Source organism: Polypterus senegalus, chromosome 14 (genome assembly GCF_016835505.1).
Source record: "Polypterus senegalus isolate Bchr_013 chromosome 14, ASM1683550v1, whole genome shotgun sequence".
NCBI lineage: Eukaryota > Metazoa > Chordata > Cladistia > Polypteriformes > Polypteridae > Polypterus > Polypterus senegalus.
The window spans coordinates 137,244,446-137,269,238 of record NC_053167.1 but is presented as its reverse complement, the minus strand read 5'-3'; positions in this window follow the sequence as shown (position 1 = coordinate 137,269,238).

Here is a 24,793-nt window from a genome sequence, read left to right as displayed (position 1 = left end):
GCGTCCGTGAAGATGCTGCGACAGTGGGCAGACCGGCGCGGCGCTGGAGGCTTCAGCCGGATGGACACGGCAGGGAAGGTAAGCGAAGCCATCCCCATAAAGAATAAGGGAGAATCTGCCGAAATTGGCTGTGATAACAACGATCAGCATCGAGTACATAGTTCTCCGACAGAAGATGCGTTGCGGGGGGCTGAGCGTGTGATGAGGGGAGAGACAGCGAGAGGGCTAGCAGGACACTGGCTGTTGTGTGCCCCAGGTCCTAGCGCCCTCCGCCCCGAGTCGGGCGCCACTCTACAGGGACGCAGATGGGAAGGAGTCTCTTTTTGCGCAATAAGGAGACTCAGACCGTCAGGGCGTCCCAGAGTGATAGGAGGAATCGAGGGGAGAATGCCAGTTTCTCTGACAGGACGGGACGTGTTGCTGGGTGCACACGTCCGAGGAATGGCAGTCCTCTGCGGAGGCAGAGGGAGAATCCTGGGCAGATGGAGGAGCCGCCTGCGAGAGCAGTCCCGGCAATGAAGAACGGACGGGCATGGAACCCACGGCGGAGGCACTGATCAGGCAAGTCGAGGGCTAGCGACGGAGGGAGGGGGGAGCACTGCAGGCGTAGAGGTCGAAGGGACGCCCAGTACGAGTGTCCAGGCAGCGCTTCAGGCCCTCCCTTTTGTTTCTTTGCAGGTTTGAGGCCCCAACGTGCTGTTAGACCTACCCCGTTGGGAACCTGCCCTCCTGGAATGGGCTGCTCCGTGGGGGGACTCTCCACTGGCGACCGGATGGTGCCCCAGCTGGCAGGGACTGTAGATGTGAGAGCGGTGCAGACCAGAGGAGCAATAAGGCCTCAGAAGGGGTGCCCGAAGTGGCACGTCCCAGTGTCCCGTGGTGGGCCCTGGGTATGGAGTAGGAGCCACTCCGGGGACATACTGCCCTCTCGGGATGTATCGCTCTGACGGACGGGTCTTTGCTGGCAGTGGGGCACTGTCACGGGCGGCTGGGGCTGGAGCCCAGCTGGGACGTCCGAGGGCACCGGAGGAGGGCTGGTGCCTCCACCCGACCACGAGGGGGCAACCGCCTTGATTTTGTTGGTGGCCTCGGGTAAGGGGCTTGGAAGTCCAACCCTGTAGGGGCCCGTGGCCACCGCCAGGTGGCGCTCCGGTGCCTGAAGAAACCTGGAGCTTCCTGGTGTGGCGGAAGTGCTGGGGGGAAGAGGAGCAGGAACACCCGGAGGACTTCCGGCTACAGAGTTGGTGCTTCCGCCACACGGGCTCCTCAGGAAGCACCTGGAGCCCGTCCGGGCGTACATAAAAGGGGCCGCCTCCCTGCAGTCGACAGCAAGAGTCGGGTGGAAGTGGACGGAGCTCAGAGGAGAGGAGTGGAGGCAGTCTGAGGACTGAGCAAGGCATTGTCGTGCGGCCAGGACTTGAAGGGGTGATTGGTGCTGCAGCACTGGGTTTGTGCACTTTATTCTGTAAGATAGTTGTAGATAAACACATGTGTGGTGAAACAACATGGCTACCTGTCTGTGTCCAGGCTGTACTCCACAATATACATATACATATATATATATATATATATATATATATATATATATATCAAAAAATCAAAGAGAATAGAATTACCTAATCATTCATACTTTACAAAAACAAAAGTTACAAAAACATAGGTATTAAATAGTATAAAAAGAAACTTGAGCCTGGCTACAACATAACACACAGAAAGGCACTATAGACCACTGGGATGGGAGGTGGCTCAATCGTGCCCCCCAACTCCAAACATGACTTTATGATCCCAGGGGGAGTGCACTCGCGGGTGACAGACTTTCCCCTCATGAAGCACACCGGCTCAGTTTCACTCCGACCCACTTAGACTCGTCTCCTCCGTTTCACACATCTGGTTTGCTTTTTGAGCAAAGAAGTGGAATCGTTTTCTTCATTATTATTTTTATTAGGACATGGAAAAATCCAATACAAGCCTCGTTTCAAATAAGGGTCTTTGCTTGAGCTATTAGCAGTTATTTCCTTCCTATTTCAATATTTGGGGGTCCTTTACCAAGTTTGGATTTTGTCAGCCAATCCACGATGACACCAGGAAGGCAGCAGGTCCAGACGGCATAACAGGGCATGTTTTTCAGATCCTGGCTGATCAGCTTACAGCGCACTGTTTACAGTAACCTTGGATCTCTCCTTAATCCAGTCTGTCGTTCCAACAGGCTTTAAACTGCCCACCCTTGTTCCTTTACCTGAGGTTACAAGTCCAGCCGGTCTGAGTGACTATCGTCCCGTCGGATTAATGCCTTCAGCAATGACGTTTTTGCCTGGGGGTGGCTACGGAAATTGAACTCAGGTGTGATACACCACAGTTAGGTTATTTTTGAACAAGGGGGCAATTACTTTTCACACAGGGCCATGTAGGTTTGGATTTTTTCTCCCTAAATAATAAAAACCATCATTTAAAAACTGCATTTTGTGTTTACTTGTGTTATATTTGACTAATGGTTAAATGTGTTTGATGATCAAAAACATTTTGTGTGACAAACATGCAAAAGAATAAGAAATCAGGAAGGGGGCAAATAGTTTTTCACACCACTGTATGTACATGTACTATTGGGTGGTCCAGATCTAATTATGCAATTTTCATTATGCTATAACTTATTAAGTTTATTACATAGAAAATCACCCGAAAAATCCCGGACCATCGAGAAGTGTGCAACCTGACGACATGAAGAATCGTCTTCGCGCCGAACTGGAATCATCTCAGCATAAATCAAAGTCATCCAGTCATCAATCTGTATCGGCATAATTAGATCTGGACCACCCTGTACTACCCACACCTCCCACATTCCATTTTATTTTTTCTAACTTACAGTGGCTGTAATAAAGCGATTTAAAAAGTTATTACAAATTTCATTTATAGAGCTGGTTTGTTTGTCACCAGCCTGTGATCTGATAGTGACGCGGTCCTGGACACCACTGCCCAGCTGGCCCCTAGGAAGTAGCTGAGAATTAATTATTAAGAGCTATGCTAGACTGGAGGTGCCCACCTCAGGGTGCTGTACAGGGGCCTTCAGCAAGCTAGCTATGCCACTGCAAGGAGGTATCCAAAAATAACTGGCAGCTGTACCTGGTGCTCAATCTTGACTTAGTTGCGAATTTTGCTTCTTGGTGAAGCACACTTACAGTACTCTGTGACATCCTGCCGAGTGGCGTTGCTCTGTATTGGTCATACGCCATTCCATGTCATTTTTTTTTGTGGTGCTTATTAAAATGCGTTGTCCGATTTTTGTGATGGGTGAGAGAAAGAACAGCGAGTCTGTGTTCAATTTTGTTTTCTCTTTGGAAAAAACAACTGCTGCTGAAACTGGAGTGATGCTTGAAACTGCTTTTTAAATGGGAAGCTTTAAGTAAAACTCAGGTCTACGAGTGGTTTTCACATTTCAAATGAGGGGAAATGTCACTTGAAGACCAACCAAGATCTGGCCGACCTTCCACAATTAGGAGTGACGAAAATCTTGAAAAAGTTCGCCATGTAGACTACAGAGATCGTCGTCAGATTGGAGAGATTTCGGAATTGACTTGTGTGTCTTGGAGTTCTTGCCATCCTCCCTACTTGCCTGATCTTTGCTCCATGCGACTTTTTCTTGTTCCCGAAAAAAAGAACTCAAAGGAAAGCATTTTTGTACCGTGGAGGAAGTCAAAGATAAATCGCTGCAGGCCTTGGACAAGGTTCCTCTTCAGCATTTCCAAAAATGTTTCCACCAATGGGACAAATGCATTTATTCACGTGGAGAGTACTTTGAAGGAGACTAATTAAAGCAAATTTTTTTGAAATTCCAGTTATTTCTAGGTACCCCCCTCATAATGCTCTTCTCTTTTTCACTCTCTCTTTCAAAAGATCTGGATCCATTACAGTTCATACGTCGCTTCAGTATATCCACAGAGGATGCCATCACCTTCATCCTTATACTGGCCCACCTAAACAAAATAGAGAGAGAATGATGTGCAAATGCTATTTATATATTATAGTTCAGCACTGAAGACAATAATCCCCTCTAAGATCATCACCAAGCTCTGGGACCTGTGTCTGAACACCTCATTGAAAAGCTGGATTTTAAACTTCCTGAAAAGCAGGCTCCAAGGTGGTACGAGAGGGTGGCCACACTTTATCATCCCTCACCCTTCTCAGCAGGACTCCACCAGGCTGTGTGCTGAGCCCTCTGCTGTTATCCCTATACACTATATGATGGCTGCACACGACCCTATAACACCCTGGTCAAATTTAATGATGTCATAGCTAGGGTGAGCCTGATCCATAGCAACAACAAGTGGACTTACCTGGATGACACCCTCCTGCCAAGTTGTCTGCCCTCCTGAGGAAAACTCATCCCTGACAGAGGAGTACTAGTATCATCCTTTTATCAGATTGGCCAGCCCAGCACTAACTCAGCTGTGGAATGGCCAATAGTGGGGAGGCGGCTTGTTGGCCGAGGTCTCCAGGACTCTGACTATGTTTGGCTGGTCTGACTCCTTGTCTACAATCTGGCCGTTATTCTACAATCAGCTGATGGGCAGACATTGCTCTTGTTCATTTATGTTAATTAGTTTTACTTTATGTTTGATTAGCCGTCCCCTGTGGCTCCACCCACATAGTAGTGAAACAGGACAGTGAGTAGGAACCTGCCCGGTTCCCCACTGCTGACGTCACACTTCCCCATTCCCTCAGCCTGCAGCCTCTGTCTCAGATTAGCACGAATATATCGCTCCTGCAAGCGAACTGTGATACTTAGTGTAATGAGAGAAGTTAACCGGAATGTTCAGGAAAATTCTAGAAAAAAAAAAACCTGCTCTAAATCCGTTAAGTAGTTCTCTCGTTCACTAGCTAAGCGGAGGTAAGGAACGCCCTGAGGCTGGCGCATGAGTGATGAGGGCCCCCCTACCCTCCACTCAGCCCGCTGCGTGTCTCTCAGATTCACGCAAATAAATCGGCACTGCAAGCGAACTATGATACCTAGAGTGATGAAAGACGTCGCAAAATCAACTGGAACGTTCAAGCAAATTTCAGAAAAAAACCCGATCTAAATCCATTAGGTGCTTCTCTTGGTAGCTAAACAGAGGTATGGAACACCCTGAGGCTGGTATGTTGTGAGTGAGGAGCCACCCCTCAGCCTGCTGCATGTCTCTCAGATTCACGCAAATAAATCGGCACTGCATGCGAACTACGTATGATACTTAGCGTGATGAGAGAAGTCACAAAATCAACTGGAATGTTCTAGCAAATTCTACAAAAAAACGACAATCTAAATCTGTTAAGTAGTTCTCTCGTGAAAAGCAGACAGACAAATAGACAGACAGACATTGGATTTTATATATAGAGAGATGTATTTGAACAAATTTCTGTCCAATTTTGTGATCATTCTGTTTTTAATGAGTGGTTTCATCTATTTTTGCATTTTGCCTTGAAGGTTGTTTCTCTGCTTTCCACCTTCCCTTGGTTGAGGAGCGTTGTGCAAAAAAAAAAAATTGTTTGTACTGCCTTGAAGGGTCCATAATAGATTGGCCATCTAGCTCTGTGAAGATGATTACTTGTGTTCTGTTTGGCGTGTTGTATTGACCCCATTTTGTGACACCCATTCTATGCTCAACCCACCTAGAAGGGGGTCTCTCTCTCTCTCTCTCTCTCTCTGAATTGCCATCTTCCATTTTCATTTTCCATACAAGGGTTTATTTTTTTGAAGTTCTTCTCTTGTTTTGGTGTCTATCAAAAAGCAGGGTCGGTTAAAGCCCATTGAGGCATTTGTTGTGTGATGGCCGGTAAGGGGGAGGCGGCTTGATGGCCGAGGTCTCCAGGACTCTGAACCAATCGGAATCCTATTATGTGATTTCATCTGCTCCATACTTGCAATATTTTTATTGCACTATTATATTGTATTGAGTATTACTCTGCGTATTGTATTGTATTGACCCTCTGTTTTTTTGACACTCACTGCACACCCAACCTACCTGGAAAGGGGTCACTCTTTAAACTGCCTTTCTCGAGATTTCTTCCATTTTCTCTCTAGAGGGTTTTTTTTTAGGTGTTTTTCCTTGTCCTCTGAGAGAGTCAAAGCTTGGCTGTCAAAAGGCAGGGCCTGTTAAAGCCCATTGTGACACTCCTTGTGTGATTTTGAGTTATACAAAAACAAATTGTATTGTATTATAGTTTATTGTATGATGTGGAGAATCTGTCACACTAGTGTCAGGTCAATAGTCTTATCCTGAATGTCAGCACAACAAAGGAGATGAGTGTGGACTTTGGGAGAAAACATTAGCGGCACTACCACTACACACTACAGGGTGAACAGTTTCAGGACCTAAACTGGTCCAAACACTCCGACACCTTGGTAAAAAAAGGCACAACAATGTCTTTACTACTTCCAGGATTTCAGGCTGTCTTCCCAATTACTAAAGAACTTGTACACATCCACCACTGAAATTATTCTAATAGGAAGTATCACAACACACAGCAGGACAACAAAGCTCTATGTAGAGTGGTACTGTCAGCTGACCACATCACTAGGTGAGCACTCCTTAACTTCCAGGATATGCAAAACAATACAATACAACATAATTTATTTTTGTAGAGCCCAAAATCGCACAAGGAGTGCCGTAATGGGCTTTAACAGGCCCTGCCTCTTGACAGCCCCTCGGCCTTGACAAGAAAAAACTCCCAAAAAAACCCCAGTAGGGAAAAAATAGAAGACACCTTGGGAAAGGCAGTTCAAAGACAGACACCTTTCCAGATAGGCTGGGCGTGCAGTGGGTATCAAAAAGAAGGGGGACAATACAACACAATACACAGAACAGAACAAATCCTCAATACAGTATAAAAAATAAAAATTTTACAAGTATCGAGCAGAATTTAACAGTAGATGATATCACATAATAAGATTTCGATTTGTTTAGAGTCCTTGAGACCTTGGCCATTAAGCTGCCTCCCCCATTTGACCATTCCATGGCTGAAACAGCTAATCTGATGACAAGACCCCTCTACCTGATGATTCCTGTGATCCTCCATCAGGGATGATTCTACCTTAGTCATTCAAAACAACTTAGCAGGTGGGCCGTGGCACCAAGTGCCACATTTGAGTATCAAGAAGAGAAACAGAATAGGTGAGGGTTAGTATCAAATTATAATTATCATGTTACTTATGTTTTAGTGCTAATGACTGACAACAGAGATGCAGTCTGTACAGTTAATTAGCAGCTCTAGTCAGGGTGTGCTAAACTGAAGTCATGAGTCTTCAGTCGGGATTTAAAGGCTGAGACCGAAGGGGCATCTCTTATAGTAGCAGGCAGACCATTCCACAGTTTAGGGGCCCTGTAACTAAAAGCTCGACCTCCCACTGTTATTTTATTAATCCTTGGAATCATAAGCAGACCGGCATCTTGAGATCTTAATGTGCGCTCTAAGTCATGATAAGCTCAGATAAGTAAGCCGGACCTCGGCCATTTAAGGCTTTATATGTTAAAAGGAGGATTTTGAAATCTGCCTTAAACTTAACTGGGAGCCAGTGTAAGGATTTAAGAACTGGAGTTATGTGTTCATATTTTCTTGTTCTTGTAATAATTCTTGCAGCAGCATTTTGGATTAACTGGAGGCTGTATAAAGAACAGTTTGAACAGCCAGTGAACACCGCATTGCAGTAGTCAATCCTACTAGAAATAAATGCATGAATTAATTTCTCAGAATCCTGTTTATTTAGAAAGCGCCTTAATTTCCTAACATTTTTAAGATGGAAGAAACATGACTTGGACAACTTTGTAATATGTGCTTTAAATGACATGCTAGAGTCAAAGATAACTCCTAGATTGCGGGCTGATTCAGTAAAATTAATGGGGATTCCAACTGAGTTAAATGATACAAAATATTGCTGTGATCAGCGTCATTCCCTCAAACAATTAACATCTCTGTTTTATCTGTATTTAAAGACAAGTAGTTCTCATCCATCCACTCCTTTAATTCACTAACACAACTAATTAAAGACAACATCAGAGAAACTTCATTTGATTTAAATGAAAGGTATAACTGGGTGTCATCTGCATACAAATGAAAATTAACATTATGTTTCCTAATGAGAGATCCCAGTGGAAGCATGTAAAGTGAAAACAGTAAAGGTCCCAGTACTGAGCCCTGCGGACACCATATTGAACTTCTGTGTATAATGATGGAGTACTGTCAGCACATTTCTGTACATATTGGAATCGATTTGATAAATAAGAACTAAACCAAGCGAGCACGGGGCCTGTAAGCCCAACATCATTTTCTAGCCTGTGCAGTAAAATAGAATGGTCAATGGTGTCAAATGCTGCACTTAAGTCCAACAACATAATTACAGTGGAGTTTCCTTCATCAGAGGATATCAGAATGTCATTTAGTGCCATTTCTGTACTATGACCAGTGAGGAAACAGGACTGGAATTTCTCAAATAATTTGTAATGCATAAGGTGTGACTGAAGCCACTTTTTCTAGTATTTTAGAGAGAAACTGTAAATTTGAAATAGGCCTATAATTATTTAATATGTGTGGGTCTAGGTCTGACTTTTAAGTAATGGTTTAATGACTGACACTTTTAGTGCTTCAGGTACTGTGCCATGCAATAATGAACTATTGATAATGTTTAGAATAGGGCTGCAAGAACATCCATTGCACTTTTTACTAGTTTTGTTGGCACTGGATCTAGGGAACAAGTAGTGGGCTTCATTTTAGAAATTAAAGTTAAGACTTCCTGCTCAGTTACAGGATTAAAATTACTAAAGTGCTGAATGCAATGTGCGGCAGGGTCTGCTAAGCTAGTATTTGGTTTGTACTGTGATGCTGAGATCTGGGATCTTATATTTTTAATTTTCTCATTGAAGAAGTTCATAAAGTCTGTACTGCTAATATCTGTTGGTATTTTGCACTGTTGATCTGAATTCCCATTTGTTAATTTAGCCACTGTTCTAAACAGTTTCAGAGGATTTTTATTATTGCTATCTATTATTGTAGGATAGTATTCTGAGCGAGCTTTAAAGAGAGCTTTTTATATTTTTTAACACTCTCTGTCCATGCAATTTGAAAGTAGTTTTGTTGTTCTCCATCTGCGCTCCAGTTTTTGACATTCTAATTTAAGAGCTTGAGTTTTTTCATTAAACCAGTGAGAGTTTCTATGTGCTTTGATCACTTTTTTTTTAAGGGGAGCCACTGTGTCCAGAGCATCTCTCAAGGTCACATTATAATGTGATGTTAGCTGATTTAAATTGTTTTCCACGCTTACAACTGATCTAAATGGTTGTAACGGTCGACCGAAATATGTGTATGTACCTGTAAGTTTGTACCTTTTCCCATACCTGTTTTTGGGGTATGCCTTTATGTTTAGAGCCGGCCTTTATACAGAGGGAGGGGAGAACCTGGCTTGGAGGGCCAACAGACTATACGGGGAGGAGCTATGCGAATGTAAATAGGTGGCAGGAAAAAAGGAAAAGAAAAGAGCTAGGAGAGAGAAGGAGGCCATAACAGAAAAAGGCACGAGGGAAAGGAGTAACACCTCTTGGATATCGTCAGGTGAACCCGCGTTCATTTCCAATCAAATTATTTTTTCTTTCCGGAGGACGGACTTGACGGGCTAACACAAGGAACAGTTAATCAGTACGTTTCCCAGAACAAGAGATATGGTCGGCATCTCATTCCCCACTAGAGACTGAGCTCAACTCTACCATACCGATAAGATTTAAAAGACTATAAATCCATTGTTTTTTTTTTGTTGAGATTCCATTTGCTCAAGTCTTTATTAGTAATTTATGTTTTCAAGTGTTTGTGTTGTGATTTGTGTGGGGAGGGGAAGCGCTGGAGCGCAATATTATGTATGTAAGGTTTTTTGTTGTTATTGTTACAGTGATCATGTGTATTGTCTTCCAATAATCATTTTTTCTTGACCCTGCTTTCACTGGTGTGTCTCTATAATTGAAGTGGTGTAGTAGAAAAGTAGTGTTGGTCACTCGTGTTCTGGATTATTTGTTTTCTTTTTCTTTTGCTGCTTCTCAAGGAGGGCATCACGTATTATAATCGTGCCGGATCTGAGAGCGGTCCATGGTTTTCCACAATTACACTCGACTTACTCAAAGTATCTACAAATTTTGAAGCAGAATTACAATCTTGATGTCGCACTGTCTTTTTTTTATCTGTGAGTGCGTTGGCAAGGGCAGGACTAAATTAAATGCAATTAAGTAGTGATCGGAAATAATTTCATTTAATGCAGTAATATTTTAATTTTACATTACAATCAACCCATCAGTACTACGTGACCATAATTTATAGCCAAATTAGATAAAAGGTTGCTAAATTCAATCATGAACAATGAATATGGCCCTGGTGGTCTGTAGATTAGCACTATAATTGTGTTGGAATCTGTTTTAATATTTCAAATGAATGCCTCAAAGGATGTAAAGTCATTAGTTTGTTTTAATTCGTTTGTTAGAATTAATTATTCCAAGGCCTCCTCCTCGACCACAATCTCTAGACTTCTGAAGGAACGAGTATCCATCTGGTGACGCCTCTGCTAGGAGAACAGTGTCACATTTACTAAGTCAGGTTTCAGTGAGAAGACGCAGATCAGATTTTGTACTTAATATAATATCATTTACCAAAACAGCTTTACAGCCAAGGGAGCGAATGTTCAATTAGCAGCATTTAAAACTGCATGATTCTTTCTGAACTGGTGATATCTACTGTACACCAAAGCAATGTTGGATCAGGGTGAAGAAAACGTTCAGAGATACAAGCCATTCCAACAATACTTCTGGCTGAAGACCAGAGAAATGGAGGAGGAATTTCTGTCCACAGTCCAACACCATCTTGAATAAGGAAAGTGGTTCTAATCCTTGTTTTATGTCCTTTATGTTCCGTTTTAGTTTTGTTAATGGTTTGCATTGTTTCTTGTTTTAAATAACAACAACAACATTTATTTATATAGCACATTTTCATACAAAAAAATGTAGCTCAAAGTGCTTTACATAATGAATAGAAAAATAAGGGACACAGTAAGAAAATAAAATAAGTCAACATTAATTAACATAGAATAAGAGTAAGGTCCAATGGCCAGGGGGGACAGAAAAAACAAAAAAAAACTCTAGACGGCCGGAGAAAAAAAATAAAATCTGCAGGGATTCCAGGCCATGAGACCGCCCAGTCCCCTCTGGGCAATCTACCTAACATAAATGAAACAGTCCTTTTTGTATTTATAGTTTTCACGGAAGGATTTGATGATGATGATGATGATGATCACATGGACTTCTGGCTTTTAGTCCATCATCGTATTGCTGTTGCCTTTGCCTTCTTTCTCTGTTGTTCATTTCATGTTTTCTGTGGTGGCGATCTGCTCCACCACCGCCTGATTAGGGCACCATGCAGTCCCTACATTGACGAATTGAAGGCCAGAGGTCGACATGACCATCATCATCATCAAATTTTTCCACGTGAAGCCTGTAAACCACGAGGACTGATTGAGATCATTGATATTAGGTAGAATGCCTTGTGAGGACTGGCTGAGTGGTCTTGTGGCCTCAGAACCCCTGCAGATTTTTTTTTCTTTCTGTCCTCCCAGCTTACTTTATTCTTTATTGTTTAGTATTGCTTAATCTTATTTTTACATTTTTTTATAAATGTTTCTTTCTTCATCTTCTAAAGCACTTTGAGCTACATCATTTGAATGAAAATGTGCTCTAGAAATAAATGTTGTTGTTATGCACCTTGTGTTTTGTGGGTGGTTCCACAAGGGGCAAGGTCACCTGCCAATCGCCGACAAGGACTGCCCACTGCTTTATATATCTGGTGGGTCTCCCACAGTTCCTGGTGGTTCATTTTGGTGAGGGTTTCTCCATGCATCTCCATGCTGTTGTGATTTTTTGAATTGTGGACCATTTTTGCTCTCCTCTTTGAATTCGCCATTGGCTCGTGTATTGGGACTTGGATTGCTGGCAACTCCTTTTTGCCTTGTGTGCTCTCCGGAGCTTCATGTATTTGCAGAGCTTTAAAGTACTAGGGTGTTGTACCATTTTAGCGATTATGAATGTAGTGAGAAGTGAAGCAAAATGACCCCTTTTATTGGCTAACTTAACAGATTACAATATGCAAGCTTTTGAGGCAACTCAGGCCCCTTCTTCAGGCGAGATGTCAAGATTACATTTGAGTTGCCTCGACATAGTGTAATCTGTTTAGTTAGCCAGTAAAAGGGGTCATTTTGCTTCACTTCTCACTACAAAGATTTAAATAAAATGACTTTTTTTATTTTATAACGATTCAGTGCTTGCCCTTATTACTAGCCAGGGTTTTATGGTGATATCCCCCTCTAGTGGTCATTATTGGAAGTGTTTGGAACTATTTAGTGCTTGGGATTCCAAGTTCATGACAAAAAGATGGTGCCCAATTGTTAACTCTCCTACGTTAAGTCAATTTATTTATTTATGTTCATGATTTTTGATGTTTATAAAGCCATGCATCATTATTATTATTATTATTATTATTGTCCTGTAATTTCGTTTTTAGACACACAGTCATTGGAACCAAGCAACTGAGCATGTGCATTCATTTTGTACTGGATGTATAATTTCTATATGACAAATTAATTTTAATTTGATTACAACAGCATACCCCACCCCAAGGCACTACACAGACCAACATAGGCACATCAGTAGCTAGACCAGTGGGGGGCGTCCCCCTTTATTCTTCCACATTTTCTTCTTCCATTTCTTTCACGCCGTCTAGACGTGTTCTAAGTGTAGGACAGTTAACCCTCCAAACTCCCCCCCAACTGACAGGACTGCACAGACGCTGATAACGTATTCATTTCCCACCTCCTGGGGGCTGCCATACTAGAGCTAATTGATTTGTCCCATCCTGTCATACAGGCTCAAGTGCCGGGAGCAGCTGTGGCCCCCCTCTGCCCTGCTCCTGTCAGATACACTTGTTTCCTGCAATCCGGAGAAGAAAGAGAAAGGCACTCTCTTGGTGGGCTCCATCCGGCTCCTGTAATTCGTCTTGATGTGTGCTGCTGGAGGAGGCATTTGGGGAGGGTGATGTGTGAAGAGGTTGAACAGAACAAGGCAGGAAAATGGAAACATCTGTGAGGTTTGGAATTACAGCCCTACCGGTACTGCCTGCAGTCCCTCAGCCACCAGGGGTCCACAATCCTAATGTAAGGAGGGTCTGCTTCTGTTAAACAGTCATGCTCCTCTTCCCCTCTGAATGATGCCCACTGGCATTTGACAATGAATGACTTGTTAGTGTCATGCTCTAAGGCACTCAGAACGGTGAAATGGGATGCAGGATGCAATGAATGAACCAGGCAGTCAAAGAGAAAGGTCATGTGAGGAACAGGAGAAAGAACAAAGTCAACAAAGAAAACGCAGGTCAGAAAGGACTGTGGTTCAAACCAAATCACAACTCAAAGTCAAGAACAGGAATGATTTCAAAAGCCAGAGATCCACAATAAAGAGAGTCGCAAATCACAGTATTTGATCCAAATCTCAGATACAAAATATCCATCGAGACGACCTTTCAACCCTTCATCAATGATCGCTCCATGCCCTAATCTGAGAGGCATTGCCCCTAGCAACCAGTACCCACATCGTGATGACAGAAACTGCAAAATGTTGGTGCCCATTGTCAAAACACAATGACCTTAAAATGCACTTCTATCTCAAAGTCAAAAAATATGCTCTGAAAAGTCTCAAATGACACTCAAAATGCCCCACTAGGGAAGGGATCACCGTCAACCCCTGGCTTGTGCAGAGCAAGGCAATGAAAAATCCTTAAGAAAAAAATATTTGAAGAGATGAAAAGAAAACAAAAAGAGTTAACAAGAGCAAAAAAAAAAAGACAAAAAGGACTTCCCTAAGTCCCAAATGGAAATCTGTCAAATAAATGGAGCAAAAAATCTGAGAAAATTGCAAGACCAACATCCACCAGAGTGCATTCGAAACGGAACACAGAGGAACGTCACTTCCCAGCCTGTATTTATTGGCTGGGGGGTGGTCCCTTATCAATGCCAGAAGGGGGTTCCGCCTCCCGAGGATCCACCCACAAACTTCAAGGAACATCAGAGAACATAATTGCACACATATAAACAAAATGACTAGAATATACATAATTTGACAAATAAAATAAATAAACATAGATAGATAGACTTGTTTTCTCCCGTTAGGGGTTTGCCACAGCAGATCATCTTTTTCCATATCTTCCTGTCCTCTCCATCTTGTTCTGTCACACCCATCACCTGCCTGTCCTCTCTCACAACATCCATAAACCTTCTCATAGACCTTCCTCTTTTCCTCTTCCCTGGCAGCTCTATCCTTACTACCCTTCTCTCATTATACCCCTCATCTCTCCCCTGCACATGTCCAAACCAACACAATCTCGCCTCTTTGACTTTCTCTTCCAACCTTCCAACCTGAGCCAACCCTCTAATGTCCTCATTTCTAATCCTGTCCATCCTCATCACACCCAATACAAATCTTATCATCTTTAACTCTGCCACCTCTAGCTCTGTCTCCTGTGCCACCGTCTCCAGCCCATATAACACAGCTGGTCTCACTAACTTCCTATAGACCTTCCGTTTCACTCTTTCTGATACCCATCTGTCACAAATCACTCCTGACACTCTTCTCCACCCACTCCACCCTGCCTACACTCTCTTCTTCACCTCTCCTCCACAATCCCCATTACTCTGTACTGTTGATCCCAGGTATTTAAACTCATCCACCTTCGCCAGCTCTACTCCCTTCATCCTCACCATTCCACTGACCTCCCTCTCATTTACACACATGTATTCTGTCTTGGTGGTCCTACTGACCTTCATTCCTCTCCTTACTAGAGCAGATCTCCTTCTCTCCAGGGTCTCCTCAACCTGCTCCCCACTATCTCTAGAGATCACAATGTCATCAGCAAACATCACAGTCCATGAAGACTCCTGTCTAATCTCTTCTGTCAACCTGTCCATCACCATTGGAGATAAGAATGGGCTCAGAGCCGATCCCTGATGTAATCCCACCTCTGTCACTCCTACCACAGACCTCACCACTGTCACACTTCCCTCCTACATATCCTGTACAACTCTTACGTACTTCTCTGCCACTCCCGACTTCCTCCTACAATGCCACAACTCCTCTTGAGGCACCCGATCATATGCTTACTCCAGGTCCACAAAGACGCAATGCAACTCCTTCTGACCTTCTCTATACTTCTCCATCAACATCCTCAGAGCAATATCAGTGAATATGAATATAATTCTTTTTTGGACGTTTGTTCCTTTACTATGGATCTAGTTCTAAACTTCTTCTCAGAGTAAAAAAAGGGAAATGTTTATCGCAATTGTCACACATGAACGTCAGTGGAATGGCATTCAGGTTCTTTCCTGGTATTTGATACCACAGCAGCCTGAGAGGGGGTACTACCGCTAACTGTGTCATCTTCCTTTGCCCCCACAGAAACTGCCTAGTGAGAGAAAAATGACTCCAGTGAAAAACCACCCAATGAGGGCAATTGACTCCGCCCCTTCCCAGGACCATAAAAGCCCAGCCGTCCGGAAGGAGGTGTCACTTGTTGACCAGAAAGCAGAAGAGATGGAGTTCCTTCAAGCCCAGAACAAAGCCTTTTTAAAGAAGCCTTGACAGAAGCCTTGTTTGCATTGGCATCATCGAGTGCTGTTTCATTTACAGATTTCAAGTAAACAGGGAGAGATGGGTTGGCACCCCAACATTTAACATGGTTTTCAACCTGTCATTACCTGGGTGATCACACAATGAAGAATATTTAGTCAGTGATTTATTTATTTTTTTCTATTACAATCAATAACATTTGGGCTCTAAAACATTAAATTGTAGCACATACTTAATATTTCAGATGTTTTACACAGATATTCTCATTTGTTATATACTTTTGCCTTATGAAGTCTTACTTACTTAGACTTAGGTGGCAAGCGATCGCCATTGAGCTCGGTCAGCAGCAGTGGCATCAATGCCGGGGCCGGCTCTACGCTGGGGCAAGGGGGGGGCAATGCCCCCTTAAACAAACATCCTGCCCCCTTAAATCAAACTTTTAGAAGCTGAGAGAGAAAATAATAGATTACCCACAAACTGAATATGGACAAGATGTACTACAGTAGCTGAAAAATCCACTGGAAAAGGCACAAATGAGATGATAGGCTTCACCTCTTGTTCGCTCTTTCCTATGGCGTTATTTCAGTGCCACTATTCTGAGCGCACGTAAAAAAATATTTCAAGTGCAAGTGTTGCATTTTGAGGAGAAATTTATTTTGAGCGTACAAAAGCTGAATTTGAGTGAACAAAATTCATTGCTGCGTGCAAAAAATGTATTTCAGTGTTTGCGCTTATCCATATACACACACACAATAGCACCCCTCTCGCTCAGTTTTTCATTTGCGCTTGCTGCAATGTGTTGCTTAGCTCACAACATTCTCTGCTGCAAGCGCTCAACTCTCTGTACACCGTTATAAGTGTGCCACAAAACCAACCAATCACAGACTTGGTTTCAAAAATTCTGATTGGCTCTTATGGTCTCCAATCAGCTCGCTAGCTGCTGCATTCCGGAAACAGTCAGTTGGCATAGTTGTATAATGCAACTACATTATACTACACCAACGATAGTCTTAACAAATAATATATTTTAAAATAAAATAATTAAAGATATTATCCGCAAATTGGGGTTTAATTAAGTATAGCTGGATTTAGCTACATTTCGGACTGTTTCCGGAATGCAGCAGCTAGCGAGCTGATTGGAGACCGTAAGAGCCAATCAGAATTTTTGGGCTCCATGGGACTGCAGAAACCTTGAGACATGATGCAGCGGGTAATGATGATGACATTGCTTCAGGTATTTTTCTAAAACTGATGGAATATACCTTAGAGAAGGATGAGAAGCTAGCAAGCATTGCTAAGGGTGTCCCATAAAATGCAAAATACACATCTAAGGATATCCCAAATGAAATTATCCAAACACTGGCTGACATGGTGCTTGGAAAGGTCAGGAAAAAATATGAAAGTGCTGATTCTGCAGGGTTTTGCCTCAAAAGTGATGGGACCAGGGATAGGTGCAATGTGGAAAATGTGTCTGTGATAATACGGTTTGTCAGAAATTCCATGCCAGAGGAGCATCTTATTGGGTTGCTTGACTTGCAACAACTTGATGCAGAGTACATCACCTCTGAGATCCTGTTACACCTTTGTGTTGCTGGCTACAGTGCTGACAGTATACTTAACCAGTGTTATGATGGGGTTAGAGGTGGGGTACAAGCTCTGCTCCAAAAGAAGCTTGACAGATATGTCCCATACATCCACTGCTACAACCACCAACTGCACTTAGTGGTTCTGCATGCCATGCAGAGTGAGCCGTGTGCAAAAGATTTTTAGCCTATCTAGTTCACTCTACAACTTTTTTCACCACCACTATGTGCTCAATAAACATGATGCCCCTTGTCTAAAAAGGCTGCTTGAGACCAGATGGACAAGCCACTATGAGGTGACAAGGTGCACTGTGGACAATCAAGAACAAATCCTTAATATCCTATCTGAGATGACAGAGGATGATGATGTGCACCGAGGCATGAGGCCTGCTATGCCAAATTAAAAGGCATCACTTCTTTGAGATTGGAAAGCTCCCAGTGCGGGTGCTTGGTGTCTTGAAACCAGCAAATGCTATTCTACAGTCTCAGTCAGTTGATCTGTGCAGTGCTTCTGAGGTTGTTAGTGCAGCACGGGACTCTTAAAAAACATCCGTGAGGATGACTGTTGGGGAGTGTCATCTCCTGCTGAGGATGAGTCACATCCAACAAAGAGAAGGAGAACAATGAGCAAACACCTGGGTCAAAGTGTTGTGCTCTCAACTTTGGGCCATACAGACTCTGGTGACCCTACCATTTCCCCCCATCAGTCTCTGAAAAGATCCCTGCTCAACATCCTTGACAGGGCCATTTCAGAAATGGAAACTAGATTTTCACACAAGAATATTGACCTGATGAGAGCCATATCTAGTCTTGCACCCAAATCTAGTGCATTTCTAGATCCCACCCTGTTGCACCCTCTGGCTGTGATGGCTGGCACTGTAGCAGATGTTGTAAGTCTGAAAAATGAAGTTCTTGTGGCAAAACAGATGCTGCTCAAAAAATGTTCAAAGGAAACAGACCTGTCCACTGTGTGTAAACTCCTGCAGGAGCACAAGGAAGCCTTTCCTGAGTTGCATGTAACAGCCCTGGTCATTGGTGTGTCTTCAGCATCGTGTGAAAGGTCCTTCTCCACTTTGTCATGGGTCCTAACCCCTTATTGTCACACCATGTTACGTAAAAGAAAGAGGAATTTGGTGATCTTGGCCCATGAGAAGTCCATAACATATAACTTGAATATGATGAATTTGTAAGAGTTTTTTGCAAAGGGAAACAGGAGACTGTTGTTGTAGAGTGGATTGAGGAGAAAGGAGAGCGGAGCTGTTCAGTTACAAACAGAGAGTTCAGTGGCTTACAAAACAAACAAGACAAAAAAAGAAGAAAAAAGTTCAAATGTTCTGTTCTAAATCTGTTGTGTTCTACAAATTAGTTTGAGAATTGTAGGAAAAGACACGGTGAATTGTTTTTTTTTAATTACTATGCCAACCCTTTTTAGTTTTGTAAATATTGGCTATATTGAGAGGTCTTATTTTATTCTTACTTTATTTTGCAAATTTATTTGAGAATTAGGCCATCCAATTAAGATAAATTTTATGTTGTTGGTTGTAAAGATCTGGATGGATATTTTATTTTATTCTTTATTTTATTTTTTTATTTTTCAAGACTTGGTGAATTGATTTTTTTTTATAACTTGGCCTACCCTTTTTAGTTTTGTTAGTATTGGCAATAGTGAGAAGTGTTATTGTTGGGTTCGAATATATTTGATGTAGGCCATAAAATTAAGGTAAATGTCATGTTTTTAGTTGTTATAATTTGATGAGGAATATTTTATTTTACTTTTGTAACCCCTACTGAGGGGTTGCCATCTTATTGTGGTCAGGGGGTTTGCGTGCCTCAGTGACCCTAAGAGCTACACCAGCAGAAGCTTAGCCTTCAGGTGGGACACCCAAGTTGGACAGGTCTTAGGGTAGAGGCCTGATGAAGTGCAATCCAATGACGTGACAAAAACAGTAATCCAGAGCACCCCCACCCCTTTCCCGCCTCCGTCGTCACCATGTGCCCCCTTCACATTTCTGTCTGCCCCCTCATATATGCCTGTCTAGAACCGGCCCAGATCAATGCCGTCCCATGCCAAGTTGATTGCACGAAGGTCTTTGAGAAAGGTGTGCCTCTGGGTTTGCCTCTGGTTTCCATGCACTGGCATAACACAGCATGGCCACTTTTGGTAGGCATTTTGGGGGCATGAGGAGACTGTAGCACACAAAACGAAACTGGGGTTCAGTGACAGTACAGGCTAGAGGGTGAATGGCGATTTAACGATATATTTCTTCATTTCTGATGTGGTCACGGAATGAGATATGAAGGATCGAGTAAATCATCACATTTCTTATGGACATCCCAAATTAGGGCAGCTTATGCTAATTCAGACTTTATGAACATTAGAATATTACAACATTAGAACACGCCATTCAGTCCAACAAAGCTTGCCAGTCCTATCTACGTCATTCTTCTAAAAAAAACATCAAGTCAAGTTCTGAAAGTCCCTAAAGTCTTGCTGTCTACCACACTACATGGTCGCCTATTCCAAGTGTCTATCGTTCTTTGTGTAAAGAAAAACTTCCTAATGTTTGCATGAAATTTCCCCTTAACAAGTTTTCAACTGTGTCCCCGTGTTCTTGATGGACTCATTTTAAAATAACAGTCTCGATCAACTGTGATAATTCACTTCGTAATTTTAAACACTTCAGTCATGTCACCTCTCAATCTTCTTTTGCTTAAACTGTAAAGGCTCAGCTCTTTTAATATTTCCTCATAACTCACCCGCTGTAGCCCTGGAATCAGCCTCGTCGCTCTTCTCTGGACCTTCTCTTGTGCTGCTATGTCCTTTTTGTAACCTGGAAACCAAACCTGCACACAAAACTCCTGATGAGGCCTCACCAGTGTGTTATAAAGCTTGAGCAGAGCCTCCTGTGACTTGTACTCCACATATCAAGGCGCTATATAACCTGACATTCTGTTAGCCTCCTTAATGGCTTCTGAACACTGTTGAGAAGTTGATAGCATAGAGTCCACTATAACTCCTAAATCTTTCTCATAAGGTGGACTCTCGATTTTCTGACCGCCCATTGTGTATTCAAACCTCACATTTTTACTTCCTATGTTTAATTCTTTACATTTACTGAAATTAAATCTGCCCAAACCTGTCTGCAGTCCTTCTGTGATGATATAACAGAATCCCAATTATCTGCTAATCCACCTATCTTGGTATCATCAGCAAACATAACCAGCTTGTCACTTATTCCTATCCAAATCATTTATAAATATTAAAAATAGCAGCGGCCCCCACACTACCTCCTGCTGGTCACCACTCTTATCATCAGCCAGTTCTGATGAGGTTCCTCACACAGCATCACTCTCTGTTTCCTGTGTCTCAGCTAATTCTGCACCCATCTAAAAACTTCACTATGAACTCTCACTTCTTTTAGTTTGATGCCCAGTGTCTCATGTGGCACCTTATCAAATGCTTTCTGAAAGTCCAGATAAATCATATCATCTGCTCCACTCTGCTTGTATCCTTTAGTTGCTTCCTCATAGAATTCCAGCATGTTAGTAAAACATGGTCTCCCTCTTCTGAACCCATGCTGACTGTTCAGTAAACTCCTGTCCTTGCCATGTGTTGCTCAATCTGATCCTTAATAATTCCTTCCATTAATTTTCTTGTGATGCACGTTAATATTACTGGCCTGCAGTTGCTCTGATCCTCCTGGTCCCCCTTAATATATAATGGAATGATATTTGCCATTTTCCAGTCCTTCAGAATCTCTCCAGTGGACAGTGACTTCCTAAAAACATGTGTCAAAGGTTTACATCTGCACTCACTAGCCTCCTTAAGAACTTGAGGGTAAATATTATCTGGTCCTGGGGCCTCATGTATAACGCCGTGCATAGAATTCGCACTATAACATGATGTAAGGACAAAAGCTAAAATGTGCTTACACACAGAAAAATCTAGATGCAGAAATCTGTGCATAATCCAACTTCCATGTTCTTCCGCTACATAAATCCCGGTCAGCGTGAAAAGTAATGTTTGTGCACGCGCTTTTTGTCCTGCCCCAACTCCTCCCAGAATTATGCCTCTATGAATATGCAAATCAATATAAATAGCCCTTAAGCTCAGCCTTCTCTGAAAAGACAATGGGAAAAGCACGGGGGAAAAGTGGAGGCAAAAAAAAAACAGTGGTTTAAACAACAAAAGGAAGATGATCGAGTCACATTGAGTGTCGGAGAAACTTGAAAGCTCAAGTCCTCAAAGTCGCACAGTAGCCGAAATAAAAAAGAAGTTGTCAGATATCAAAGTCGCCGTGAAAATGCGAGTCGTAGCCCACCGTCTGAGTGTCATATGAAAGCTTATTAGGGTACAGAGAAAATAAAAATAGGCACACAGTGGGGAAAAAGCACGAAATGTCAACTTTAATCTCGACATTTCCACTTTAATCACGTAGTTTATTTTGTCATTAAAGTAGAACATCATAAACTTCATCTTAAAATCGTTTAATTAACCAGTTTCTCAAATCACATCGTAATTAAAGTAGCACGTTAAATGATTTGTTTTGTATTTGATCTTCTATGTGCTCTGTGTATGTGAATCACTACTTGCTTCTTAAACCGGCTCTCTTCCTCCGACAGGACACAGAGTCCATTACATTCGTGATATTACAGCTCTCTGAATAATTAAAATACTGAGATGTATAATTGATATCATTTTCATGATGATTGGAATGAAAGCATGTTATTAAACATGGGAACACGGTGTCGGTACTGTCTCTTTCAAACGTACTAACCCCCAATTCCTGTCCTTACTTTTCTTTCCCCAAATACCCAATCGCCACACAATCAGCTCTGTAATGGACGTTAAGCCATCTGTAAGCTTACAACGCTGATTCTTCAAAACTTTTAAGGAACCTTAAAATATCTTCATAGTACGTGTTTAATGATTCTATCCATCTATCCTTCCAGCATACAGCAAATCAATCAGGATCAATCTGTGAACTAGCTAGTGCTGCGGCACCCTGTCCTCACATGTTTAATTATAAACGATACAGATTATTTAAATTAAGTTAGTTTTATCTGTATAATATAATCAACATATTTTGATATATTTCATCTTAAAAATGATATCATCATCATATGTGAATACGCGTTTTATAAAGTAGTGCATGTTGTGCAATATTATACCTGAAGTGCAAGTTTACAGTGAGGTGATTGTACTTATAAGTCCAAACAGTTCTACAAGGAGCAATTGATTGAGTGCATTTAAAGTTCTTGGGATTAAACTGTTTGTGAACCGCGAGGTCCGCACAGGAAAGTCTCTGAAGCTTTTTGTCGTGGCTGAGACAGCGTGTCCTTAAAGCTGTATACCGATAATTCTCTTTCTGATCAGCTGCTGCTGTGATTCACACTCAGATACAGTGATATAAATACTCCGAGTCGTGCAGTGAGAGTAATATGGAAAAGATGATCCGCTGTGTCAACCCCTAACGGGAGCAGCTGAAAGAAGAAGAAGAAGAAGTGAGAGTAACAACGCTAAAGCAGTTCTGGTATTTGGAATAGTTTGACCATTCTGTGGACCATTATATTGTTACAAGTTAATTACAATCAGATGCGTTACACTAATAAACAATATGCGGTTAATTTCAGTGTATTTATAAGTGTAAGCCGCGTCAGGAATGGGCGTCTAAGAAATAAAGGGTAACCACACAGGAACAGTAGCACTGCTTTGACGCTGGGTGCCGCCAGTCTGCCAAACTGACCGGAGAACTTGCGTACGACAAGGTATGAGGTACCGTGGAAATGTGCGTGGCTTACGCCAAGTTTCGGTTTTATACATCGCGATTTGAATGTGGAAATGGGAGTACGCAACATTTCTGTGTATACGCACCATTTGTATAGTTAGGTCCATAAATATTTGGACAGAGACAACTTTTGTCTAATTTTGGTTCTGTACATTACAACAATGAATTTTTAAATGAAACAACTCCAATGCAGCTGAAGTACAGACTTTCAGCTTTAATTCAGTGGGTTGAACAAAACGATTGCATAAAAATGTGAGGCAACTAAAGAATTTTTTGAACACAATCCCTTCATTTCAGGGGCTCCAAAGTAATTGGACGATTGACTCAAAAGCTATTTCATGGGCAGGTGTGTTCAAGTCTGTCGTTATGTCTTATTGATTAAGCAGATAAAAGGCATGGAGTTGATTTGAGGTGTGGTGCTTACATGTGAAAGATTTTGCTGTGCGGTCAAAGGAGCTCTCCATGCAGGTGAAAGAAGTCATCCTTAAGCTGCGAAAACAGAAAAAACCCATCCGAGAAATTGCTACAATATCACGAGTGGCAAAATCTACAGTTTGGTACATCGTGAGAAAGAAAGCAAGCACTGGTGAACTCAGCAACGCAAAAAGACCTGGACATCCACAAAAGACAACAGTGGTGGATGATCGCAGAATCATTTCCATGGTGAAGAGAAACCCCTTCACAACAGCCCACCAAGTGAACAACACTCTCCAGGGCTTGGTCGGCGTATCGATATCCAAGTCTACCATAAAGAGAAGACTGAAGAATAAAAGTAAATACAGAGGGTGCACTGCAAGGTGCAAGCCACTCATAAGCCTCAAGAATAGAAAGGCTAGATTGGACTTTGCTAAAGAACATCTAAAAAAGCCAGCAGAGTTCTGGAAAAACATTCTTAGGACAGATGAGACCAAGATCAACTTCTACCATAATGACGGCAAGAAAAAAGGATGGAGAAGGCGTAAAACAGCTCATTATCCAAAGCATAGCACATCATCTGTAAAACACGGTGGAGTCAGGCAGTGTGATGGCTGCCAGTGGCACTGGGACACTCGTGTTTATTGATGATGTGACACAGGACAGAAGCAGCCGAATGGATTCTGAGGTGTTCAGAGACATACTGTCTGCTCAAATCCAGCTGAATGACGTCCAATTGATTGGACGGCATTTCATGATACAGATGGTCAATGACCCAAAACAGACAGCCAAAGCAACCCAGGAGTTTATTAAAGCAAAGAAGTGGAATTTTTTTCAGTCACCTGATCTTAACCCAACTGAGCAGGCATTTCACTTGTTGAAGACTAAACTTCAGACAGAAAGGCCCACAAACAAACAGCAACCGAAAGTAAAGGCCTGGCAGAACATTAAAAAGGAGGAAACGCAGCATCTGGTGATGTCCAGGAGTTCAAGACTTCAGGCTGGCATTGCCAGCAAAGGGTTTTCAACCAAGTATTAGAAATGAACATTTGATTTCCAGTTATTGAATTTGTCCAGTTACTTTTGAGCCCCTGAAATGAAGAGATTGTGTTCAATAAATGTTTTAGTTGCCTCACATTTTTATGCAATCGTTTTGTTTACCCCACTGAATTAAAGCTGAAAGTCTGCACTTCAACTGCATCTGAGTTGTTTCATTTAAAATTCATTGTGGTAATCAATGTACAGAACCAAAATTAGAAAAACGTTGTCTCTGTCCAAATATTTATGGACCTAACTGTACATGAGGCCCCAGGTGATTTGTTTGATTTCAGCCTATTTAATCTGA